The sequence below is a fragment of the Haemaphysalis longicornis genome, unplaced genomic scaffold (assembly GCF_048455015.1).
Source record: "Haemaphysalis longicornis isolate Haplotype H1 unplaced genomic scaffold, Haemaphysalis longicornis Haplotype H1 scaffold_1, whole genome shotgun sequence".
Classification (NCBI taxonomy): domain Eukaryota; kingdom Metazoa; phylum Arthropoda; class Arachnida; order Ixodida; family Ixodidae; genus Haemaphysalis; species Haemaphysalis longicornis.
In genome coordinates, this window is record NW_027526203.1 from 165208067 (window position 1) to 165235962 (window position 27896).

General features: G+C 49.1%; 1 long non-coding RNA gene across 2 annotated transcripts; it reads right to left on the reverse strand.

Moving 5' to 3' along the window:
- Window positions 1-17706: 17706 nt before the first annotated feature.
- On the reverse strand, window positions 17707-22106 carry LOC144138919 (uncharacterized). 2 transcript variants are annotated; one of them, XR_013316007.1, is made up of 4 exons: window positions 21716-22106; window positions 20588-20681; window positions 20039-20124; window positions 17707-19398 (listed from the first exon to the last, which is right to left on the reverse strand). It is a non-coding gene; the product is annotated as an uncharacterized LOC144138919 (long non-coding RNA). The 2 variants fall into 2 exon arrangements; XR_013316006.1 differs by having other exon boundaries at window positions 20588-22106.
- Window positions 22107-27896: the final 5790 nt, after the last annotated feature.

The window sequence follows — 27896 nt, forward strand, 5'->3', positions numbered from 1 at the left end:
TCGAATTTCACTAGAACGTTCAATAGCTACAATCTTCACTTCTTGCTTAAAGCTCTCCCACTTCTCGATACAGTTCTTGCCTTCCGTGTGAAAAAGTTCATCTCGCTTTGCGTTAATCATGGAAAGAAATTTGTCATCCTTTAGCAGCTTTTCATTTGCCTCCGATACGCGCGGTAACCAAACAATGATCTGAAAACGAGACGGGTTCGACTGAAAAATCATTGCACGAGGGGCTTAGCTCTGCCGACACATATATCCTATCTAGTCTGGCATGGCTAGCTCCTTGAAAATGTGTGAATTTTGCCGCGCATGTAGCATTTGCGAAGCACTCAACGTCCTCGAGTAACAAGCGGCTGATGTTTTCCAACAAAAGAAAAGCACTTGGATCAGAGGGGGCGTTTTGGTTCGAACGGTCCTCTTGTCTGCAAACACAGTTAAAGTCACCGAGAAACATAAGCTTCCTGTCACACTCGAGAAGTTTAACTATATCCTCAAAAAAAAAAAAAAAAATACGGCGTTATTTGGGCTTTGTGGGCGCATAAACACACACAACCCTAAAAGGCTGTTGGTGATATACGAAATCACAGCAGACGAAACGCCCCTCTGAACAGGCCTTAACGCTTTCAACCACGCAGTTTTTCGCCTTTCTTATAAACAAACAACAGCCTCCAGAAGTTCCAGCCGCATGGCTAACGCACACGTAATACGCATCAAGGAAAGGTTGCACCATGGTGTCTGTATGCTGCTCAGATTCAATTTTAGCTTCTTGTACAGCTAGCAAATCAATTTGCGTTTCCTCCATTAGTTTCCGAAGCTGAAGTTGACGCTTCCTTGAACCAAGGCCTCGTACATTTAGCGTCGCTCATAGCTCGGCAAAACTGGATGCCACTCACTCACACTCACTCAAAAAAAAAAATATTGATACTGAAGCACTCACTCGCACTCACGCTCGCCACTCCGCCCTCACCACTCGCTCTCACTCACACTCACGCTCGCCCCTCCGCTCTCACTACTCACACTCACTCGCACTCACGCTCTCCACTCGTCCCCACCACTCGTACTCACTCGCGCTCACGCTCGCCCCTCCACCCTCACCACTCGCACTCACTCGTGCTCACGCTCACCACTCGTCCCCACCACTCGCACTCACTCGCACTCACGCTCGCAACTCCGCTCTCACTACTCGCACTCACTCGTGCTCACACTCGGCGCTCGTCCCCAACACTCACACTCACTCGCGCTCACTCTCACCACTCCACCCACACCACTCACACTCACTCGCGCTCATGCTCACCCCTCGTCCCCACCACTCACACTCACTCGCGCTCAAGCTCACTATTCGTCGTCACCACTCGTACTCACTCGCGTTCACGCTCAACACTCTGCCCTCACCACTCGCACTCACTCGCGCTCACCACTCCGCCCTCACCACTCGCACTCACTCGCGTTCACGCTCACCATTCGGTGTCACCACTCGCACTCACTAACGCTCACGCTCACGACTCGCATTTCCTATTTACACTCCCTCGCAATCGAACTCACCCCTCGCAATGGCCACTCACACTCACTCGTACTCACCACTCGCTTCCTCCACTCACGCACTCGCCACTCCCATCGCCCGCTTACGCTCACTCACGCTCACTCACAACCGCCACTAATTCACATTACAACTCGCTTTGTTCCTTTGCAGAACGGGAATTTAATTTTAACTTCGCTTTGTTTGTAAACCAGATGAATCGTTCCATTTTGTGGGGACCTTAAATGTGGCCATATTGACACCGACACCACAGTGATGTCGTTTCATGAAGCGAAAAGGAAATTCGGTGTTTTAAGAGCTTCACATTGGCTATGGGGCGTGCCCCATAACAATCGCTAACTCCGAAAAACTTGATTCAACTGACAAAAAATCAAACCGTTCTCTTAAGAGAATTAAAACTCGAAGCTTTCTCCCGTGCAAACTGAGTCAAAGCCTCAGTTTAAAATCCAAACGGATTCAACAGTGTCGAAATGGCGCAATCGGATAGACGTCGGCTTCATATCGCGGGGGACCCAAGCGCGATTCGCACCATGGGAAAGGTTTTTTTCTTGAGGCGCTTCATGTGCCTTCGCTTATCATCATCATTGCATTGTGAAACACACTATAAAGTTCGCTTTCCTGCGGTGCTTTTTACTCAGACGCCGACGCCACCAGTGAGGAATGGAAAGCTTCATTTCAAAAATGGCGAAGCTTGCTGGAATACACCTTGGCGCAAGCGCAGAACAACCCAACTGGGCTCGTACATCCGTCCATCTTTACCAGCACCGAAGGGCCACATACTAGTGCCACCATCCAAGAAGTTGTTTCAGGTCAAAACATTGGATAATATGCACCCGAACAGAGATAAGCATAGATACTACATATGGCAATGGAACTGTCGGGGTACAGATCTAAGCGGGGAGCATTGCAACAACACATTAACCACTTGGTTCAAAACTCCCAATCGGCACCCGATGTCATAGCGTTGCAAGAGACAGCTGTACCGGCCAAGTTATCGGGATACAAAGCGTACCACTCATCCGTATCCACCATGAATGCTCCACAAGCTAGAGGAGTAACCACCTTGTTGCATAGGAATATACCGGCTAATCAATTGCATGTTTCCAGCACAGGACCAGAATATGTTTTCTTGGAAATCCTTCCCACATCAGCAAGGCAAAAGCGGAGGCTATACATACTGAATGTATACAGTGCGCCCCGACATTCCCGTAACCTTACACAGCTCCTCCAACAAGCCCTCCACACATCCCATGGTCATCCATTAGCCATCGTGGGGGATTTCAATGCGCCACATCCCGCCTGGGGATATGCAAGGCCCACAAAAAAGGGCCAGACATTATGGGACACCATACAGCAACTCAACCTGACAATTCTGACGGACCCCGCCCATCCCACGAGAAGAGGTAACAGTGTCCAACGCGACACCACCCCTGACCTTACCATCGTGAAAAATGTCTCAGATGCGTGGTGGACAAATACCCTTGAAGACTTAGGCAGTGACCACTATATAGTGGAAACCGCACTCATTGCGGGGCCGCCAAAGTACAGCGGCCGGGAACAAAAAATTATCGACTGGGATGTTTTCCGTAATATACGGAGGGCCGAGATTTCAAAAGTAGAAAACTCCGGCATTGAAGATCTGGAAAAATGGGTCGAATGCTTACAGGAACACGCCACGATGGCTACTCGAATCGTACCAGAGGAAGCGAACCTAGACAAGGTCGACTCTCGCCTCCTTCACATGTGGGAAGCGAAGAGCAGCCTTCAGAAACGGCTGCATGGGCAGCGGCACAACCGGTCCTTACGCCGTCGGATAGCGCGCCTAAACAAGGAGATCGAGAAGCACGCGGCATATCTTACTAACCAACACTGGAATGCACTGTGCGAAAGAATGGACGTACAAATGAATATGCCTAAAACATGGCACACCATCCGCAGCCTTCTGAACCCGGACGGAAGGCGGGTAACCCAGCGTAGCAACCTTCTGACCATCCTACATGCACATCAAGGACAGGGATCTACTTTACTGAAGAAACTGCAGGAGCTTTACATACAAGAAGCCCCTCAGGAGTCAGCAAACCCATATGCTGGTAACCCCAATCCCGAAATGGACAGGCCTATTACCAAAGCTGAAATCTGTGAAGCCATTACTAAACTGAACACTCGCTCTGCGCCAGGGCCTGATGGCATCACTAACAAGGTACTTACCAATCTGGACGACTCATCCATAGAAGACCTCACAGCTTACATGAACAAAGTATGGGACAACGGCCGTCTTCCTCCTACGTGGAAAAGCGCCCTCATTACGTTTATTCCCAAACCCGGAAAGCAACTGAAGCTTGAGAACCTTAGGCCCATTTCTTTGACCTCGTGTTTGGGAAAACTGCTCGAACACGTAGTGTTGAACCGCCTGCATCGGTACATGGAAGAACACCAACTCTTCCCCCATACCATGGTGGGCTTCCGGCCATCACTATCAACGCAAGACGTCATGCTCCAGTTACAGCATCAAATCATCGATAACTCCGCTGTATCCCCACTAGACACTCGAGCAATCTTGGCCTTAGATCTGACCAAAGCTTTTGACTCCGTGCAACATAGCGCTATTCTCCACAACCTGAGCGACCTCCACGTGGGCAAGAAGGCCTATAACTATATCGCGGATTTCTTAGCGCAACGAACCGCACAACTAACCGTACCAGGCCTCCAGTCGGACCCCATACGCTTGGGCAGCCGCGGAACACCACAGGGCTCGGTCTTATCGCCCTTTCTTTTCAATGTGGCAATGATTAAGCTACCTGTTTTACTACGACAAATTTCGGATGTAAGTCACAGCATTTATGCTGATGATATCACGATTTGGACCGTAGGAGGAAGCGATGGGGACATACAAGAACGCCTGCAAGCAGCCGCTGACACGGTTCAAGAATACGTAACCCAAAGAGGCCTCGAATGTTCACCACAAAAATCGGAAGTCCTCTTCTACAACCCAGCTAGGCCCGGCCGGAGACAAAGACATGACCCCAACATAGAAATCCTGCTGCAGGGCAGCCCAGTACCCAGAACTGAATGCATACGAATTCTGGGGCTTAGAATACATGAGAAAGGAACCAACACGGTTACCATACAGGCCCTGCACAATGCCGCCGTACAAATTGGCAGACTCATCGCCCGGATAGCCAATAAACACCATGGCCTCAAGGAACATAATCTCCTTCGGTTAGTTCAAGCTTTTATCATCAGCAAAGTAACTTACGTTACTCCGTACCTGAAACTCAAGAAAGCAGAAAAAGAGAAAATAGACCGAATAATTCGCAAAGCCACCAAGGCGGCTGTAGGCATTCCAATGGCTGCCTCCACAGAAAAATTACTGGAGATGGGCATTCACAACACGTTGGATGAACTTATAGAAGCACAACGCATTGCCCAATACAACAGGCTGGCGGGGACCCCAACTGGGCGGGCCATTCTGGAGTCGCTGCATATACCTTTCGCGGACCAGAATGGAACCAAAGGCGTCATTGAAGCGGACCTACGAGACAAAATAAGTGTGGCACCACTGCCTAGAAATATGCATCCGGAGTACCATCAAGACCGACGGCTTGCCCGTGCGAAGGCGCTCCACAAGCAGTACAGTGCCAACCCAGCGGTATGCTATGTCGACACGGCGAGCTACCCTGTCCAACGTGCGGTAGTGGCCGTGGTGGTAGATCAGCAGGGAAATGCAACCTCATCTTGTTCAATCCCTACGTCCAACCCAGAAACGGGTGAAGAGGTGGCCATAGCTCTTGCAATTACGGGCACGCAGGCTACTACCATCATCTCGGACTCGAAGGCCGCCCTGCGCAACTATGCGCGCGGCAGGATCTCCACCCCAGCCGCCAAAATCCTTACGAACAGCGCGACCCCAGTTTCAAGGCACATCCGCCTGGTATGGACGCCAGCTCACTCGTCTCTTCCGGGGAACGAGATGGCACATGAAGCAGCCCGAGGATACACGAACCAGGCTGACTTCGAATCCGACAACGTGCCGTCTGTGACGGGGGGGAGGGAGAGACTGGCAACTTACCGAGAGATTACTCAACACTATAGGCTGAGCCGACTGAAATTTCCGGCTGCCCACACTGCTCTAAACAAATGGCAGACAGTTGCTTGGCGCAGGTTACAATCAAATACGTTCCCTCACCCCGCCCTGTGTCACCGCAGCTATCCGGATAGGTACACGGACAGATGCAAGTGGTGCAACATTGCAGCAGCCACACTACAACATATGGTCTGGCAATGTCCCAATAAACCACGGGCCTTTGAACAAGTAATACATATAAGAAGTAGTGAGCAGTGGGAGGCCGCACTGCTCAGCTCTCTTCCCGGGATACAAGCTGCTGTCATCCAACTGGCAGAGGACGCCGCCAGGGACCACGGGTTCCTGACCGCCGTCTAATGGGACGAAGATACCGGACTTTCCCGCACGGTACATTCGTCTTAAAAGGCATGACAATAAAGTCTGTTCTCTCTCTCTCTGCATTAGGTCGTGAAAGGCTTGAACCACATCGAGCTGGGTGATTTCTTTCTATGAAAGCATTGATTGGCCCACTAACACGCATTGAATTAGGTTCGAAATTATTTATTTACATGTTGCCAGAATGCAATCCGGGAGCTGTTTTCGAGATGTGCGATTTATGACTCTTCGGAGCACCCAAAGGTAGTCGTGCGTTTAGGTCTGAAGCCGGTTAGCGATGGATGAAACCAACCAGTGCGCTCGAGATGGAACTGATGTCGGTTGTTAATTAATCGGTCGATGACCTTGCACATGATAGGAGTTAGGGAAATAGGTCGCAGATTTTCAGGTTTTCGCGGGCGTCTTTACTAGGCTTCGTGATGGGATGAATGATGGTCGTCTTCAAGTGCTCGTGGACTTGTCCCGTTTCCCATGATTCGGTGACAACTCAGAAGGGCTTCATGGCCGTGCGTTGGCAGATTGCGGACATCTTGCCAAGTGATTTTATCATGGCCTGGAGCGGATCTAGATTTGCCTTGAGCGATGGCAACGTGAAGTTCTCCCAGGGTAAAAGGAGTGTTGAGTTCGTCTAGAGGGTGTGGTATGTCTATGTCGGAAACAGATTTTAGTGCCGTTTTATCCTTCGCAGCATGCGGAAAGAGAGTCTTGATAATAGTTTCTTCTACGTCATAATAGTCAGACTGCAGTCTCATTTGTCAATGATAGGAAGCTTTGCTTTACCGCAAAGGCTGCGAAAGATGCCCCATTATAAGTGAAAAAGGCAAAGGCTTTTGCCGGAGCCGATGGCAAAGATTTTGCCAGTTTTCACTTTGTAATGTCTTTTGGTAATCGTTGATTTTCTTGTATAGTCGTTTCAGTTTAATGAGGTCAGGGTGACGTTTGCCACGTTCTTGATACTACCTGGTGGGACATTGAGCCGTTAGGAGCAACCTATGCATATGGATATCTGGGTTGTCAACCTCAACAGTGCCGATGACTGATTCGGCAGGAGATGTACGAGCATAGGAGACGTTAAGTATAAACACATTAAAGAAGTCAGCACGAGTGAATGCAACCTTGCCTTTGATAGCTTTCCATGCTCTCGCTTGGAACGCGTGGCCGAACTATGTACACTTCGGGGAACAAAGTAGGGCAGTAAGCGGGATGCGTATTGACCGTCTTGACATTGCTTTTGGCGTCACTCGCGAAGTGCTGTGAATGCATATTCTTGTGCCGCCTTTTGGTATCCATTCGGTGCCGTGAACCGTGAATGGCGTTAAAAAAAGGTTACTGCTGATAAAACAATAGTGGCGGAAGCGGTAATACCTTGTGTTATGCAACTACTACGACGGCATGCGCTATCGCAGCGCGTGATGTGTATGAACACTGAAAGCAAACGTTTTAGTTTTACGGGCCTTCGTGTCTGCGCTCCGCATAAACGGTAATCGTACTCATAAGTTTACTGCTTCCACTGACAAAAAATGTCTTGACTTTTTTTATTTCCTTGACTTTTCTTACTGCTAAAATCATTTCTTGCGACGCTTATTCTCCCACGGAAGCCCGAGCGAGAAACCTGTACAGAACGATGGCATGCTGCCTTTCGCGATTGTGGCTGCCCTTCGCGCAGCAGTAGCGGCGCTGCCACTAATTCTTTCCTGCAGCCTTTTGATCCTTTCAGACCCTGCAACTTGCAATTATAACTATGTTTCTTAAAAAACTTCCGCAACACAACGTCGAACCGCACGCAGCGCGTGTGTTTTTACGTGCGCTGAACGTCCGGTCGCGACATCCACGACCCAGAGTTTCTAAGCGGCGGCGAGAGGCGGCGCTGGAGTCGCGCGCAAACTGCAGTGTCCGGTGCGAACGCGGGTTTTCTTCGGCGGCATACCAGTGTTGCCAACTGTAGGGTTTTCGCCCTACATGTAGGGCGTTTTGGGGAATTTTGTCTTGTCGTAGGGCCGTAGGGCCGTTCTGCCATTTTTCCGCCGAGCGTAGGGCGATTTTAAACTTTTCTGTTGAACTTTCCATTTTGCGCCACATGAAGCCTCGAAAATCTGAAATTATGTCCTCAACTAACTGGTTGTAATGCAAATTTTGACCGCTAGGTTACGCTTCCGCAACCCGATCTTTGGTGGAACATGTGGTCCTCCAGTGTGATCGGCTTGGACCGGACTGCAAGGGCGTGGGGATCCGGTGACGGCAACACTCCTCTGCATGTTGCTCACGGGTTCGAGGAGGGTGGCTCAGTGGACATGCGCGCTGTGGCGCGGACAAAGTGCCGCCTTGAAATGTGGAAGAGGGCGACCCTTGGCAAACAGTAGTATGGGTCGTGGTGTGGCGTAGGACTAGGACGGTGGGTTCGGGTTCTTCGGCCACTGGGCCTTCACGGGTCCTGAGCTCTTGTACATAGAGTGCGTGCATAGTGTTTAACTTTTTTTTCCCCTTTTCCTTTCTTTTTTAATGGTTAGGGTAGAGATCTCTCACCCGCCCGCTGTAAAGGGTACAACCGCAAGATCATCATCATCATCAGTAGAGGGGGAGTGGAGGGAGCAAATGAAGAGCCACGGAGGAAAGAAAAGCTTGGGAAGAGCAGACGCAGCAGAAAGGCACAAAAGATCAAACTCTTGTGTTGCCCTGTGGATGCCCTATGGCATGAACAGGCTGCTGCGTTGCAAAGTTGGTTTCCACCGCTGGTAGGGGGTGTAGCTATAATGAAGAGCGTGAGGGCATGGCCGGGCTGGCACGGGAGGCGCGCGCGCGATTTGAATTGCTACCAGCGCAGCGGTACAACGGTTGCTATGGGGGCTAGCATGCAGGGTGCCTCCATAGTGCTACCCCCACGGTGGAGCGCGTGTGTTCGAGCCAGCGCCGCGGCCAAACATGTCGAAACCATTTCGGAACTTGTGTTCCCGTGATAAGGCGCCGATTGGAGATCTCGCAAATCGCGAGGCGCCTGCTCCATAATTTTCGACTTTCGATTTTTGCAGCAGTTGTTGAAAACTGCCTCTCAGAAAAAAAATATACCTTTGAAAAACCTCCTGGGCCTGGCATGTGACAACGCCAGCGTTATGGTTGGCGAGCATATTTCCCTGGCCCAAAAATTTCAGCACAAGGCCGACAGGAGTTTCGTGCTCATTCGCTGCATATGCCATTCCACCCACATTGTTGCCAGCAAAGCTGCAATGAAGCGTCCCAGATACCTGGAAGATCTTCTGCGAAACATCAAAACAGCAAGAGACAAGCACAAGTATCTGCACTACAGGAGTTCCTCCAGACTAAAAAAAGGAAGATTCTGCGGACATGCGAGACCCGATGGCTCGTACTTTATGCGTGCGTTTAGCGTGTACTAAAAGAATGGGAACCCTGCGACTCCTTCTCTTGCAAGCCTCCGTAGAAGACCGAATAGTGGCCGCCGAATTCATTATAAACCACATGAACTATAGTGTCACAGAGGCTTATGTCAGGTTTATGAAATTCGTGCTCAATTTTTTTAACAGGCTACGGAAACGGAAGGCAACGAAACCTCATCGGAGACCTCCAAGCAGAGAGAGTCAACACCTAATCCGATGTCTGCTGCAAAATTTTGTCCAGCCGTCTGCTCTGGAGAGCGATGACATAAATACCATGGACCTAAGAGTTCTGCTGCCCCTTAAAGAGGTATACCTGGGCGAAGGGTACAATTCTGTGCTGAAGAAGTGTGCCGGTTTGCGACCTTCGTATTCGCTGTCTGTCTTATTATCAGACAGCCGCCGTTGAGGTCAAAAAGAGGCTTCCAGTTTCCGGGCTCTTTGTCATGACCCCGGTTGCCATGACTCTTTGTCAGTTCGTGGCCCCGAAGACAGCCCTCAGCACAGAACATGGAGGGAAGCGACCTGCCTTGCCGACGCTACAGAACGCTACGCACACAGTCGAGGAAGAATAGAGAACGCTGCCTTCCTACTTCAGCAAAGATGGGAAGTTGTCATTAGAAGTCAAACCACCTGCTTTGTTTTGGGCCGATCTCCACCAAATGAGAACGTTCGGAGACAAGCAGGAGTTTCTCAACATCGTAACCTTGGCTCAGCTGATACTATCTTTGCCACACTCCAATGCCGCTACTGAGAGGATTTTCGCACATGGCCGACGTGCAAACAAAAAAAGCGCAATAGGCTTGGAAATGAGAATCTCAACTCCGTGCTGGTCATCAAGTCGGCATTCGCAGCTAGAAGACGCACTTGTGCTAACATGACCGTGGAACACGGGCACCCGAAGCTATAGCCGAAGCTAAATAACTAAAATTAGTACAAACAAAAATTTTAGTATTAGGAAACAAAACAAAACCGTTTAAAATTAAAAAAATTGCAACTTTTTTGGCGTAGGGCGGGGCGTAGGGCTATTGCGATTATTGTGTAGGGCGAGGTAGGGCTTTTTCAGGTGCGGTGTGGGGCGATCTGGTCGAAATTGGTTGACAACACTGCGGCATACCGGGCATACGTCGCGTTGGCGATCGCGGAGGCGGCGATGTGGCGGCGGCGGTAGTGACCTGCACTTTCTCGTTTCTGCCGCGCAACAGATTGCCGCGCCGTCCGGGCGCCTGGTTGTAGCTTACGAGGGCTCTCCTACTTAGGTTGGCTTCCGAACAAATGCCGCCAACATCTCCTAAAGTTATTCTCTTCCTCTTTGTGTATGGAGGGAGGTGGGGGCGCACAGTTTATCGTGTACGACTGCGCGCTGGGCTGACCTGCAGGCCTTCGGCGACCGTCGACTAAGTCCCGGGCAAAGGCGTCCGTGTGTCTAGACGGGGGGGACAGTATTGCAAAGTAGTATTGGGGGGGGGGGGGGGGGGGAGGAGGCGAGGATACACGGCGCGCCAGCCAGCCCGTATGCGCGAACAAACGCTGTTTCGAATATGCGTAGGTGTCGCCGACTACGAGAAAAGGAAAACAAAAAAAGCAAAGGGTGGGGAGAAAGCAGGCGCCGGCTTGTAGGCGCCGCCGAGGTAAAAAAAAAGAAAACTTCGTGGAGCGAAAGTGGTGGTGGGATCCCCCACGACAGATAGCGCGGTTACGCGAAGAATGGACCCAAACTTAGGACATAATTGCAGTACGCGCGTTGCGCAGAAATGTACCGTGCTTTTGATCAGTTGAGCCATGTTAAAAATACTGCTTTACCGTTAAATTTGAAGTTGTGAAGGAATTATAGTACAGCGTGACGTCGTTATAACAAAAGCGTGTAGGAAGCTGCCAGATAATTCTAAGCGTGCAGCTGTGGCAAAACTGCAAAACAAGAAAATGTTAGTTGAACTTGCACAGTGCTTGCGATATATTAAACATTTAAAATTCTAATATTTGTACAGTAGAAAGATCTAAACAAAATAACTAACAACTGTGCGGCCGCTGCAAATATTTTACTTGCTCAATGTGTCTTTTTTATGCTGTCCGTTTCTTTACCGATTTCAACAACTTATTTTTTACCTCTTACGCAACCTTTTCTTTACCCTCTGGTATTCTTAAGAAAACGTGTAGTGAAAAGTTGAGTTTTATCTGTGCCATAACTGAACTTGCTTGTGTATATCTTTTTTCTTTTTCGTCCATACTGCACGTGTTTGAAAGTGAACGGTTTGGTTCATATTTTGCTTTATACTGTCATTTTACTACCAACTATTATTGCATTGACAATATAATTTGCCAATAGGTTTTACATTTATTTGCATTTTTAAAAACAAGTCCTTTCGGTTTTAAGCGAAGCTTTCTTTGCCTGGCTGATGGAGACCGTTTGCGAAAACGCACTGCAGGAAAGCCAACTTTTTGACGATGATGATCGTGGCGGGTGAAGTGAAAGGAGTTTGAACCCCAGCGAACAAAATCGAAACCCCCAACGATCAAAATGCACGCCTCAAAAGCTTCGCGTTTCAACCTTATTTGTCGTTAGACAAATGGCATTTGAGTTTTACAACAGCGAATGCTGTTTAAGCTGGTAGTTGGGCCGGCGAACCTGCGCAGAAAAACCTCGCCGAGCGAGGACGTCGTCGTGCGCGCCGACACCGCTCGACCTTGTCGAACGTTCTGCCCCAGCCTGCCAGTCATGGAGAACTTTCAGCGGCAAGTTCGGAAATCCATGTGAGATGCAAAAGTCCGGTCTGTAATGAAGGGAGAGATGGTGCAATAGAAGAAGAGCGCCACTCCCAAAGACGAGCAAGCGCGGCGCGAAAGCCGCTACGCCGCTGCTCGAGAACGGAGGAGACGACTTTGGTACAATCCCGAATATCGCGCCGGTGAAGCAGCAGCGAAACGTCCGATCCGGAGTTACGAGCTCACGTGCATTGTACATACATAATGACCGAGTGTTCATTGCTCTTATGGGGCTAACCACGACACCACGCAGAGAGCTTGACCGTGTCTCAAAGCATAACCAAGCAAAAAACTTGGCCGAGCCTCCAACCATAATGGCGGATAAACTTAACCGAACCGAAAATAAGTCGGGTGGGGCCGCCAGTTTCGCTGTTTGTCCACTCTTCGCGCAACTACAGTGCGAAGCTGCTCCATTTTTTGTTAATATTCTGCATTAGGCTGTTAGCGTAACTTGAGCGGGTTTTCGCATGTGACCACCGTTATGTAAAAATACCCTTTCACAAGGGAATTTATTGAATTGTAAAACAATAAAGAAGTAAATAAAAGTCGCTGGTTTTGTGAGCAATAACTATGCGTTCCTGATTACTTTGTGTGTGCATACACAGTAATCCCTCGTTATAACGAACATAGCGCGACGGCGAAAAAAATTCGTTATAAGCGGTATTTTGATATAAGCGACCACTCGAGAAAACTAAACTCGTAGAGCTTTATTTGCGCCACAACTGCGAGGAATCAAAGCACAATGTATTCTTTGAAAGACAACTTTATTCAGGTGCAAGGAAGGCAGTGAGCTTTGGCTGTTTCATGTTCTTGCTGGGCGCGAGCAACCCCTTCTCTAATGTGACCAAGCAGTGACTGGCGTCCGCACGCCTCGCAGACTGCAGAGCGAAGGAAGAGGAGAAGGCTGTGGCCGCTTTTACCGGGGGGTGGGGGCGCCAAGGAAGGCTACGAGAGTTTCGCGCTGGAAAGCGCCGCAAATTCCACAGCTGGAATCTGAGGTTGTGTTTGTTGAGCTCAAAAAACGTTTACCCGCTCATTGTGAGTACACAGCACAATCATGAAAACTGACCGGTTTTAGGGGCTCTGCACGACTACTGGGCAATTTTTTCCCGAGGTGTGCAGCCGTGAAGTTTGCAAAACCAGTTTTTGGGCACCCCGCTGTACGACACTTCGCGCACCGTCGCGTCCACGCCATGGACCAATGTCTCGGAAGAAAATTCAATCACCCTAACACGCATATCGACCATTTGTCTTAAATCGGATGGCGCAAAACGAGTATGACGGGCTCGAGAAAATCGCCGGGGAAACACCAGCTTGTCAACTCGCCATATTCACCGACTGACTAGCCGCTGGGTCTTCACTGCTCGGCGCCGCCTCCGCTCGCCACTTCACTCTAAGCGGGTCCAGCTCTTCGTGCGCTTCGAGTAATGCGGCCTAAAATGCATGCGTTTGGGTTGGGACCAGAAGAAATTTCGAATAAAGCGATATTTCGAGTAAAGCGATTTCGTCATAATGAGGGATTACAGTATATGTGCGCGCGCTTATGTTTTGTACGCGTGGTTTTACCTCTTTCCTGTAGAATTCCTCAGAACAATCAGAGTAGTCGTCAAAGATAAAGATGTTAATTACATTCATAGAGGGCTAAGACAGCCTTAATTTACGTGGCCGGTGTAGCAGCTCACATGGTTTGTGTAGATATTTCGTCAATAAAAGCTGCCTCTTCTGTCCCGTCCTATCTCGCGTGGTGAGCATTAGGCCTTTATTTTATTTTTCTTATTTTGATTGTGTCGACGTCCCAGTAGGGTTCCCCGATTTTCACAAGTATCAATGCATTGATTTTGTTATGAGCGGCATTAGCTTTTTTGGCTGTCTACGGAACGAGTTTTCTGGGCATAGAATGCGTACTTATTTGAGCTAGAATTTAAATTTATCATTAATGGGGTCTCACGTTTTCTTAAGTCTATATACGGTTATTATACCCACCTGTCTTAATACCACACTTTCAACGGGGTAAACTTCGCTTTTGGCAAGTGAAAACAAAAAATTCTCGCAAATTTTTCGCAAGCCATGAATCAAAGCTTTTCAGGACTTATGTAACCTAGTTCGTTCACGCTCTATAAAACAAAAAGACACTGCAAATTCCGACAGCGGTAGCAAACATAAAAAAAAAGATCCGTTCGGAAGGAAAACTCAGTAAAGCTGCTGCCATCTTTCAAAGCACTGGCTAGCGTGTGCGATTAATCCTATCGCTTAGCGCGCTATCCACGGCACTAAATTTTCCCAATGAAGTCATTACAGACAGCCCTCCAAACAGTTTATTCCAAAGAGCAATCCAAGCTGGAACAGGGCTCACAGCGGGGATGTCCAGTAAAACTGGTAAAACACCGCCACGAAAGGATAGAAAGATGGGAGCGAGGTGTAGCAAGGCGGGCTTGGCCTTGAGCGCCGTTGATTGAGCGCTGGGCAGAAGAGGCAGTGGAGGCAGGCGGCGCCGTCGTGTCGCGGCGGCGGTCGTGATGGCGACGATGGCGACGAGCTGCCGGGCAGCCGCCACCCTCCCCCTTCCCCCCACATTTTCCCATCCGCAAGCGGCGCCAGCCTGCCGCTCAGGAGCACAGCTTGATCCTAAACTACGCCGTCACGTGTTCATTTGGAAAGTTTCCGCGAAATAAGGGGAAGGACGTGAGGGAGGATCGGATTCACTAGCACCCCTAAAAAAGCTACGCTTGAGAGTACTGACACTTCGTGCACCAGGAAGCGTCTGGGGACATTTTGTTTCTGTCTGTCGTGCTGCCACCTCTCCCAACGAAACCGCTGCTGGTTGTGACGGGCAGAGTGCGACCGGGCGCTCTAGCATCCGCGCTGTAGAGTAAAAGAAAAAGGAGAGGCGCCCAGAAACAAAATGGCTGCGCCCATGTGTAAATAATTATCACGTGGTGCCGACCGACCAATGAAAATGCTGGCGGCACACAACAATCAGAGAAAAGAGTGCCGCTATTCTAAAAGCCTTTATTTAGTAACGTTAGAATTAACCCGGCAGTCGGCACCATAGCACCCCACATTTCGCGAGTGCACCCGCCACTCACGAGTGGCGAGCGGGGCTCACTACTTGCGAGTAGTGAGTGCACTCCCACTCGTGAGTGGTGAGAGCACTCGCACTCGTGAGTGGTGAGTGGGGCTCACCGCGAGTGGAACTTGCACTCGTGAGTGGTGAGCGGGGCTCGCCGCAAATGGCACTCGCACTCGCGAGTGGCGAGTGGCGCTCGCCGCGAGTGGCACTCGCACTCGTGAGTGGTGAGCGGGGCTCGCCGCGAGTGGAACTCGCACTCGCGAGTGGCGAGTGGCGCTCGCCGCGAGTGGCACTCGCACTCGCGAGTGGTGAGCGGGCTCGCCGCGAGTGGAACTCGCACTCGCGAGTGGCGAGTGGCGCTCGCCGCGAGTGGCACTCGCACTCGCGAGTGGTGAGTGGCGCTCGCCGCGAGTGGAACTCGCACTCGCGAGTGGCGAGTGGCGTTCGCCGCGAGTGGCACTCGCACTCGCGAGTGGCGAGTGGCGCTCGCCGCGAGTGGCACTCGCACTCGCGAGTGGTGAGTGGCGCTCGCCGCGAGTGGAACTCGCACTCGCGAGTGGCGAGTGGCGTTCGCCGCGAGTGGCACTCGCACTCGCGAGTGGCGAGTGGGGCTCGCAGCGAGTGGCACTCGCACTCGCTCGCACTCCCACTCACCAGCCCACAACGATGGCGAGGCTCACTCACCACTCACTCATGAGTGGTGAGGGGGGGTGTGTGAGTGCACTCGTGAGTGAGTTTGCCGACCTATGCAGCCGCAGGTCGGCAAAGGCAGCAGCTGTCTTTCAACCAGCCCACAGTAAGACAGCTACGCCGCAGTGCCAGCCGCAGGATGGCACGAAGGCAGCAGCTGTCTTACTGTGGGCTGGTTGAAAGACAGCTACGCCGCAGTGCCAGCCGCAGGATGGCACGAAGGCAGCAGCTGTCTTACTGTGGGCTGGTTGAAAGACAGCTGCTGCCTTCGTGCCAGCCGCAGGATGGCACGAAGGCAGCAGCTGTCTTACTGTGGGCTGGTTGAAAGACAGCTGCTGCCTTCGTGCCAGCCGCAGGATGGCACGAAGGCAGCAGCTGTCTTACTGTGGGCTGGTTGAAAGGCAGCAGCTGTCTTACTGTGGGCTGGTTGAAAGACAGCTGCTGCCTTCGTGCCAGCCGCAGGATGGCACGAAGGCAGCAGCTGTCTTACTGTGGGCTGGTTGAAAGACAGCTGCTGCCTTCGTGCCAGCCGCAGGATGGCACGAAGGCAGCAGCTGTCTTACTGTGGGCTGGTTGAAAGACAGCTGCTGCCTTCGTGCCAGCCGCAGGATGGCACGAAGGCAGCAGCTGTCTTACTGTGGGCTGGTTGAAAGACAGCTGCTGCCTTCGTGCCAGCCGCAGGATGGCACGAAGGCAGCAGCTGTCTTACTGTGGGCTGGTTGAAAGACAGCTGCTGCCTTCGTGCCAGCCGCAGGATGGCACGAAGGCAGCAGCTGTCTTACTGTGGGCTGGTTGAAAGACAGCTGCTGCCTTCGTGCCAGCCGCAGGATGGCACGAAGTTGTTGTTGTTGTTGTTGTTGTTGTTGTTGTTGTTGTTGTTGAATGAACGTACTCGCATAATGAACGAACCCCCAACTTTAGTCATCAGAATTAGGTTTCTTTTTTCCCCGCGTATTAAACACACCCCTAACATTTCAACCCTGCAGTCGCACGAAAAACCCTCGACGCTGAAACAAAACCCAACTAAGGCACCACAGAACGAACCTCGGGTTCGTAGGCCTGACTATGCTCTACAAGCAACGCCAACTCGCAACAAACGTCAGTTTTATACTAGGACAAACGAAATGATACACACCAACGCAAAAGGGGAAATAAATAATGGCACGGAAGCAACATACATGCACCGTTTGTGCAGAATACCAAGTGGCGCTTCTCGCGACGGTCTCAGATTGTGTAGGCAAGGCCGTACGCACTCACCGCAGGTGCAAGCTAGTCCTCTCTGGCCGACGGTCGTTGTTGCAGCTGGCCATTACCGGCCGCTATGCGAGACTGGGTAGCTGTGTGCATGTTCACGGCTTCACGCGCATACACACACTTGTTCGCTGCGCACTATCGGCCCCACACAAAGAACACACGAGGCCCATAACATTTAGGGGCCTGAATTCCTTGTCTGTCTGTTGCGGCCTCACTGTACTGTCATTCACCACGCACCGAGGAAAAAGTACGCAGTAGTTGCGTCCCTGAATTCTTTCTCACATAATACCGGACGACTAAAAAAAATAATCATTAAAAAATTAAACAAAATTACCTAATGGTTACGATAACATCATGTTTAATGGCGCAAGGCCGACAAAGGGCAAGAGCGCTATGACAATGGTCAATGAGATGAACTAAATTACCTGTTTTTTATACAGCGGTTCGTTCATATTATGCCTCAACCTAATAAAAACCAGCCAAAATGTGCGCTGTGTCGCCTCGTATGCACGTTGTGGGGTTCTACATTTCACACACTAGTTATTTCCCACCCCGCAGCCATCCCCGCTCAGCAAACATGCCTTGCGAGCGCCGGTTGCGGACGGGTCCGTTGTTTGCGGAGAGAAACAAAGGCAGGAGGCGGCGAGGGCAAAACATCAATGGCAGTATTTAATGCAAAGTGCGAATCAAATACACTGCATACAGACTGATCGTAGGCCATAACGGTAACACTGGGAGCGAGGCATTAAACAACGCTAGAGATCGAGATGGTTCGACTCACCGATGGCATACCGAAGCCGCGGAGCGCTGCCCGTGCGAGCACGGTTGCATCCTCCCAGCTCGTCCGGACGCGTCCCATTGTGGCGCGTTCCCCCAGGTCCGGACCGGCGCGCCGAAACGTCCGCTTGCTACCGCATCCCCAAGACAAGAGAGCGTCCTCTTGTCATGCGACAACCCACCAGACCTCGCCGAACCGTGCCGCTAGTGCAGAGGAAGAACTGGTTCTCGGGTAAGGCAGAGGGGAAAAGGGTCAACGCCTCCACCCTGGCGACAACGAACCCTCCGGTCGCTGGCGCCCTCCCGTATGGCTCCCGTCAAGCGAGCGAGACGCAATTGTGCAACGCCGGCCGTGATGGGAAGCTAGCCAGAAAGGGGTTTGCCTGCAAGTCGCGATCCCCACATCCCTCCCAACATAGTTAAACAACCTAGCCTTCAGCAAAAAATTTTTGCCTGACAACTTAGGCCATGATTATCAAAAGAGAATTGCAGTAGATGCACACATATTTGCGCATTGAACACGAGCACATTTCCAGAAGTTTGGCATCAGTAGTTTTGAACATTCACATTTATTATTATGAAACACCTGTGGGCTATTTATTAAAAAGCAAAGCTGCGCACCACCCCAATGTAATTATCGTTCCTTAATGAGTATTACACGAGTGCGAATTCCTGGGCGAACTGGTGTTTCCTATATTGCTTTAGACTTCCAGGTAAAACTCGGTTTATTCATATATCCTTATTAAACCTATTTAATAAATGTAGCGTGAACAGCTTCACAAACATGGGCAAATATACAGATTCTTTACCTCAATATTTCCACGGATGTATGCAAAGTATTTCGAATTGTTTGGTACTGCAATTGAACAATTTCAGACGAATTCGAGTTTGAGCTACATTTATAAGATGGTTCTCAGAGGTGCACTTTCCCAGTACAGCGTTATTGTCATGGTTCCCCACAGAAAAAACGCAGAATGTGGTAAAGCAGACATAACATTTATTACAAATTCACTGTTTCATACAAAGCAGTGTTTATGGCTATGTTACCTACATTCTCTGTTTCACTCAGTCTAATATTACACTTGGAATTCACTTGTCTTTACGAATCCATCTTTACACTTCCCGCTTAGGTCCCTCTTTACAGTTCCAACTGAGTTATGATTCCCACGCCAAGTTATCGTTTTTTATGCAGCCCTAACAAGTTTCTAGGCCGATTACAATCTGTCTTTCGGACAAACTTTAAATGGGATCTATAATTTCCTGCATCAAAAAGGCGCTTGGAAAAATTCAGAGATGAGCTTCGCAATTTACGTAGTACACAAGCAGGCACAAAATCAGGGCACGCTGAAGATTTCCCGAGGTCATCTGAATAACTTGTTCCCTGCTGCCGCAGATGGAGGCATATATGTGAGGGGCCGTCACTTGGATTTCCCCACCTTGAATAGCCATCTACAGAAAATTTCTGAAAAAGAACCAAATCCAGTGCAACCATAAGCCCCTCACACCAAACCACAGGCATGTGAAGTACGAAAAATATATTGCACGAAAATGAAGACGGAGACCAGATAATCAAATGAAAGGCCACACCAGAGAAGGAATGATTTACGGCCTTTCAAATAATTTCACATCATTTCAGTAATCGTTACACAGAGTAATTTGGCCGCATTGTTCAGAACAACGTGAAGCCACTATAGTCATACCGGCCAACCTTCCCGAATTTTAATCGTGCCGTGTTCCTGTTTATCTCGCGAAATGTTTCTGCATGCTCACCCAGAACAGGCAGAAACTTTGGGCTACGGAATAAACTAACATACATTTGCACAAGAGAAAGCAAAAACATTTCCGCGCCTTCATGTGGAATCACTAGTACACGCAACAGAGCGAACGTCGCACTAAACCCAGGAAACGTGCTTTCACGATGCTGACGCCGTCTGCGTCACATTTTTGGCTGTACTTAAACATCTCCCTCCCCCCCTTGTACTGGCAGTCTCATTTTGAACGAGGATCCCACGTGGAAGCCGAAATATATTTCATTTCAGTAAATTGTTCTTCTACCGGTGGTTTCTTCCTCGGCTATTCGTAAAAAGGAATCGCCAACTTACATTTTTCTTCGTCCAAATGTGTTGTGGAAGAGGATACATCTGGAACTTGCAGCGATCTTCGAGTGGCATTCCCGGGAGCTCTGTACCTGTAATGACTCAAAGGGTTATGTGGGTTAAAATTTAATAGGCTTTAGAGCTCGGCAGTTGGTATACATTCATAATGAAAGAACACCTCAAACTTGACAAGACGAAGAAAAGAACACAGCACAAGCCCTCACTAACAACTGGAGCTTTCTTAAAGAGCTCTTTTCGAAAAAGAGTTCTTGTTGGCTCTGCAAAACCACGCATCTTATAGAATAGGTAGAGTTGCTGAAAAACTGCAAAGCTCAATGCGAGTAAATCGTTATGTGAATTCATAACGTTCTTTAGTAACGAACTGATAGAGTCACTAAACATGAGGCAAAATAAGATACGAAATATAACATCATAACACTTGAAGTAAGGCCTCGAATTTTTACAAGTGAATCGTACTTTTATCTGTGCAGGCCTGGGTGCCATCTTTACAAAGAATATTTGAATAAATGTGTTTAAGTCATTGCATTTTCATACCGTTGTTTCCACGGAAATCAGACTTTATTTCGACTTGTATCATACGCAGGGGAGTCCTGGTTGTCAGCTTAAGGAACACTGCCTGCAAGAAAAACTGTAGTGCTCATAAGTCATAGCATAGGTAGCCAGATGCAACCACACTTTTCGAACAGCCAGGAACCGATGAGGGTGCAGCACCTATTTTTACGCCTGCACTTGTCTGTGTAATTCGTCACAATTTCTGGATCATCAAAAAACAACAATCAAGCAGCCTGCATGCTGGCTCATACATACCACCATTCTGTAAAGTCGCTTTACTGCACTACACTAGTATCACGCGAGACAACCATTTGCCCTGCAATACCACGCGAATAAATAAACGACTGATTTGCGCGAATGAGAATAATAAACCCACTTAACATGGTGAAAATGCCCCGCTACTTAAAAATGACTATCAAATTTACCCACTCAAGGAAAAGAATGACAAAAATGAAGAGTATTGTACCTATGAAAACTTTTTATTGTGCGGTAGGGCAAACTTTCACACAAAAAAAAGGCTTCTGCTGGACAAAAGTGAGTTTAGAAATTTCGGGCAGCATTTAGTGCACTACTTTTCTGCAGCACACACCTTGTGTTTATCCGGATATATTACTACAAGACCAATAAACTAGACACCATTCCGAATATATGCAGCGAGGAAAATGAATATTTCCCGATGGCTGAAACAAAATGATAATACCCAGAGAATAGCGCGATAATACAAGGCTTTAATGGGGAACATTTCAAATATTCAAGCAGAGCTACCTGACAATTACATGGGCCAATAACTCGTCAAGTGCGCCCGATGCAGCCAACAGCGTAAACAAAACGCTCAACACATGACGAAGGCGCGCAGAGCAGAAACCAGGTCCCGAGCGCCGTTATCTGTTATAATGTACGGGCTTTCCCGATCGTCCGCTCTAGTCTGACGCAAGGAACGCAAGCCCGTGATTTCATTCAATTGCCGTCGCGGGCAACAGAAAACGTCCAGCGAAGCAACCAGTCGGGTAACGAAAATCCCTCTCGAATGCTGCAATTTCAAATTGAAAAGCCCCCAGGGAAAAGATACATCCAATGAAAACACGGAAACCGTTACGGGAATATATTCACCGAGTTCGCTTTCACAGGCGCCGGGGCATTGGTCCAACATGCGAACTTGATGCTGGTCGTAGAAGAACGGGCCGTGTAGCGCTGCCAGTCACAAATGGGCTCGCCGCAGCCTCCGCGACCCACGCCGACAAATAAGTCTTGTAACAGCAATCCTCGCTTCATCGAAGGGGTAAAAAGGCTCGAGTGGCGCGAAAACACGGCCACCGGGCCTGCGGGCGCCGCCATTTCTTGATATCCCGTCATGCAACGGAGAAATCGACGGCCGCCTGGAGAGAAGGTGCTACGAGCATCTCTTATAGGTTAAAGGGCGTTTTATAGGTTACAATGTAAAGGTGACATGACAGATTATGTTGAATTAACCTATAAATCATTAATATAACCTATAAACAGCTTTTAAAGGAGTACTGACACGAAATTTTTATGTTACGTTTTTTTCGCTGCTATGCGTGCCTACTAGCCCACTAATCATAGAATGACAGATTAGACGGTCGAGCGCAGCGTAAACATTCATTTACGGCGTCGTTTATTCGTGCCAGTTTCGGTTTCGACTGAAAAACGCCGAGCGGCCGCCATGACAGCATGTATAACATGACGTCACCATTCTTGCCGTATCGCTGCCTCTCTGGAAGCGCGCGCGAGCGAGCGCACGCGCGCGCCCAGACCGGCCGAGGTTTTCGCCGTCCCCACAGGCCGGGCAGCATGACGTCAGTCCCAAAATCCATGACGTGTACACACGCCCGAGCAGCGCGCGCCAACCACAGCCAGCGCGTCGGCTTCGTCACGGGAGTTCCGACGTCTGCAGTTTGGGGCACGTAGCAGATGATGTCACGTCGGCCCGCTCTGGGCTTTTTCGTGCGGGCGAAGATTAAAATGGATTTTAAATATGTTTCGCTGAACGGTTGCTGTTGAAACTTGCTGAGAGATATCTCCTGATAAAAAGGAAGCGTTTTACATAGTTATCTCAGCTTTGAAATTTCGTGTCAGTACTCCTTTAACTTCACGCTTGTAACCCTTAGAATTGACTGGGATAAAGAAAACATCAAAATGGATCCATGGTAACCTTTATTTTATAGGTTACTTCCGTTTAGAAGTTTAGAAGTTACATTATGGGTTACCATGGATTAGAGTGTAGGGTAGGGAGAATGCAAACAGGATTGCATCGATAACGTGATACAATCCGATGGTTCTGCTGCTAAGTATCCCAGCAATGCAACCGCTCTGGAAATGTCCACAGAGCTAGAACCTGTTCTAACCCTGTAGGGTACAGGGCACAAAGAACACACACGATCGCATCGACCGCCCGGCGCGATGCTTAAACACACAAATGCGAAAGCAGTATTTGCTCGCATCTGTAATACTACATTCATACATATGAACGTGGAAACAGTATTTGCTCCCAACGACAGCCTTATGTTCACACCAGTCTTGGGCAGTAACTAGTTACTAGTAACGCGTTACCGGTAACTAGTTACTTTTTTCAGTAACTTGTAACTAACTAGTTACTTTTAAGTTAGAGGAACTTGTAACTGTAACACTGTTACTTTTTTGTGGAGTAACTGTAACGAGAAATATCGTTACAGTTACTTTATTTCTATAAAAAATTATCCAACAGCAACACTCATTAACAGCCGATGTACAGTTTGCGCGTTTCCCTTTTTCGGCCTTTCTTCCGCAGAACCTTCGTCTAGTTCATCTATGCCAGCTCACTCCCTTCGCATGGGTGAAAAACATCTGTTTAGGCGTGCACGTGTGCGTGGTGTCTCACGCGGTCTACTAAGGGCTCGAAGCTGTTTTTAAGTCTAAGCTGCAGTATTTTCCTCAGCAGCACGACATCGCTCTCACCCAGGCCATAAATAACGCTGCGACACGCGTCTAAGCGCACGTGGATGCATGTTGACGCGCCAGAGCCTATAGGCCGACGCGCGGCTGCACCATTTTCGCCACATCTGAGGCGCAGTAAAAGTGTTTGACGCAAAGGCGAACAGGAAAACAAACACCCACAAACGCCGCACAACGCACTGAAACCTTTGCACTTTCGCGGAATCCTGGAAAACTCCGGTGAGGGCGTCGCTTTCTCATTAGCGACGTGCCGCCCCGTTTGTGGGGTCATAAGACGCCGCGGGGAGTCTTTCGGCGGCCTCGCGCTCGTCCAGCCCTCTGCGCACTGTAGAGTGTTCGATTCACAAGTCGCCGTTGCTTGCGACCATTGTGCTCTTTAGAGACGCCTGGTCGTATTTGGGACCACGCGTTTGGGACCCCTGTTCTAGAGGCTTCATCGAGCTGTCAACAGTACTCGAACGAGGTCGAGGAAGTAATAAATTTCACGCCCCTCCACACATACGACTACCCCAACGATGGTGGCCCCGAGTGCCCTCACACCAGCCAGCATCTTGGCCAGCAGACGTCTTACCACACTGCCACTGCACGAAGAAATGTTCTTGGAAAGCCTCGCGACTTCGTTTCGACGGCTGTGGCCGAACCGAAAACAGTAGCTACATCTGATTCTGACTCTTGGGGGCAAGGAATACTTGGGTGAGCTTCGTTCGGCCTACGTCTCAAAGCAAACGAAGGGAGGGGTTCCTGGGATCGGCGACGTGATTGCTGTGGAAGGCTGGGATTGTGAGAGCAGAGTTTCCCGGTCGAGACGGCGAAATCCGCCTTTGTGAGGACAGGGGGGAGGAGAAGGAGGGGGGGAAACAGTAAGCGTTCATTCCAGTTTCTATTCCCTTTGGAAATATCTTGTCTTATTCCGGGGATGGGGGTGGCTAGGGGTTGGGGCGGGAGAACGACTCCGAGGGCCCACAGACAAACGTCGCTTGGCAATGGCTCAAATTGGTCTCCGTCTCCGACCACAATCACGAAATAAAAAGTTAACGAAGCGCATTTTTTTAGTATATTTCAAAAACACCTCGACAACCGATGTACTCCCACGTCCGTTTCCCCATTCTTCCAAGGGCCTTCCGTCGATCCGCCACCTTCGCCCCCTTTTTCCCATACTGCCTCTCTACGCGGTGCGGACAAGCGACGGCATTGCAGGCGAAAATAAATTAAGTTGACATTGAAAGATTGCTTCGGCTGTGTTGTCATCCAGCTCGGTATATATAAGTTCGGCCTCTCTGATTCCAATTTTGAAAAACAACTAATTCTGTGCTACAATGATGTTTGCAAAAAATTTCTTACAGCGAGAGTGCAGCAACAAAAAAATAAAGTTCCTTGTGATGGATAGCCAAAACTTCTGTAATAAAGAAAACTGAGGCGTACACAACTATTTTTGGTTAGGGCATGAGAGTGCATCATTTTAGGTTCCCCTCGTGTAGGCTTTACTACGTGTAATTTTTACTACCTGCATGCCTTCGTACGTTTCTATTAAAGAGGCCAAATCTTTTCAGTAGCGGAAAAGTAACGACGTTACTTTTTTGCGGTAACTGTAACTGTAACTAGTTACTTTTGGAAAATTCGTAACTGTAACTGTAACAGAGTTACTTTTTTGGGTTAGGTAACTGTAACTGTAACACTGTTACTTTTTTTCGGTAACGTGCCCATGACTGGTTCACACACATGAACACCGCTTGCGTAAAAATACTGAAATATGTTTCAACACACTGGCGCTTAGTTCACGTGAACAGAGCTTGGTCTCTCGAGCCGAACAAGAGGGCTCTTGCGACGTTACAATTAGCGGGCGCAAAGTTTGTCCCGCGTAATTCTCTCCCTTAGTGAAGGGATGAGGCACCCCTTCTGTACCGCCACCCGCGCGGCGCGACAACAAAACCAGCTACGCTGCGGAAAGGAGTTTTTCAAGCAGCGAGGGGTCAAAGCAACAGTCTTTCCCGAGGCGGGAGAGATTCCTTTCTCTCGCGCGAGGCGACCAACAAAGGAGAGGGAGCGCACCGTGCCGCCCTCGCATTGTTCCCAAGGTCGTGCCTTCTCCGGGAGGACCGGCTGTGAAAGCCTTCGGGTCACTCACTTCGGCAAACGACCCGCATCCAAAAACACAACAAAATAAAACGGACCAAACGAAAAAAACACCGAACGTGCCAGTACGTGCAGCCGTGAGGAGACATATGCTTTGTTGAGGGTCCTATAGTTCATCTCACAAGCTACCTGCAGCACTGTGGAGGCTACATTGTTGTCCCCCTCAGGGCGCTTAACTCATCGCGAAGGAAGCGACAAAAGGCGCCGGGGCCGTGCTGTGCCAACACCACCTAGACTTTCAAGGCCTGCGGAGTGCCGCCGTGACGTCACAGGGCAGGGGCGGCCGCGCGCCGCCCGCAGAGCACGGAAGCGGAGGCAATGAACAGGTTTAGTGCCGTGTCACTGCAAAAATTGTGGGGTAGTAGTATTCTGTTTCTGTTCCCGTGCTTAGACATGACCCCATAGTTTGCCGACCATGTAACGCCAAGCTGTGTTGTTTGAGTAAACATATCGGTGGCCACAAAAATCGTTTGCACTGTTGCTCGCGAATACTTTTTTGTCTAACCATTAACCGCACTAACTATATATAAGAGAATAGTAGGCTCCTCATTGATTACATTGTGGTGTATACAAGAGATTTAAATGTGCTGCACATGCAACTAACTCACGTTTTTCAGCTACAAGCGCAAACGAGGAGAAGTTGGACAGTTTAGAAGTGAAGTTATAAGCACAAAACATTAACACACGAAGCACACGAGCTCGTTTTGGATATTTTTTGGACAGTAGAATGCAATACATGCTAAAAGACTCAACGTAAAGCTAAATTTGAATTTTACCTGTTCTTATTTTAAATATGTTCTTTTTGTCACGTACAACAGCATCATTACGAATATTTTGTTGTAACATGCACACCATATTCAACTTCACTGCCATGGGCCAAAAAGCGCTGTGAGAGCGTAATGCAAAGCAAGACCGACAAATAGGATTATTATACGACTAACTGGCTGATCATTCGTGGACGCCATTATAATACCCCTGCCATGTTCTATTGTGCACGGAGGTGTCTGCAGCCGATGCCTGTAAAAAGAGTGAGTTGGTAAGAAAAATTTCACCTCAATAACGATTTTAATTTTTTTTTTTTGAAATCCATTAGAAGCAGTCCTGCACACACTACGCTGAAACTCGAAGGGGTCAGGACTATTTATCGTATTTCGCAGGAAACGATGCGACCATTCGAACTATTGCGCTTATCCTAAATTTGAGGGCATGTTGCTCCACATTCAGATAAAAGTATCACCACAAAATTACTCGAATTTTTTTATGGACCAGTTCACGTCAATCCTGAGCCATCTACTTTTTGATACCGCGCGTAAAGTATTTATTGGGGAATTAATACGTCTAGATTAGTGAAACATGTGTTATTAGGACTGTCTTCGTGACTTCTCGGCAAGAAACCATTTTTTTGCAGCGAAGCATCCTAATGATGCCAGCTATCTTTTAAAAGCATGCAGATCGTACACTACAAATGCATTTATGGTGACTTTAAACGGATTTATTGCACTAAAAGAACACCAGTGCTGCTGTGAACACAGGGACTCACTTGCTCAGCGTTTGAAGCTTTCTTTCTTTTGTTTTTGCGCTAGCGTCCGCGATCTTGTCATTCAGTCGGCAACAGAAGTTCTTAAGCAGAATGTTTGTACTGCACCACAGCACATGCTTCAGCAGGAGCTCACCCTGGAGTTCAGTGTAGGTGGAAAGTCTTCTCGGCGTATTGCACGTATCCATTTTCGTCGCTACTCGTCCTCTTGAGAAAACCGAAACACCGGCACTTCCACTCTGGTGTGTAATTTCCGCGACACCACGGAACTGATCACTTGCTCGGCATCACAAATATAGTGCGCACCATCCCGGCAGAATGACAAATGACAGGCACGAAAAGAAGCGTGGTCAGGATCATGCGCGCAGTACCATGCACGTGGGTGCAGTGAGAAAAAAAAAAAGCTGACTGAGAACACAGCAGTTTCAGTTTACATGCGCTGTCGAAAATAGTGCGGGGTAGGTATCATTCAACCTCCGTCAAACTTGCTTGCAAATAAAGGCTGTAACTTATAAACTTTTACGTTATCTTTGTCCACAATTTACCGAACAATCTGTTCTCATCCTACCGCAAAATATACATCGATATTTGTTGTCACTGCGCGAACTGACACAAACACGGGCATGCTGTGTGGCACTACTTGAACCTCTTTGCCCTGAAGGAAACTTGTTG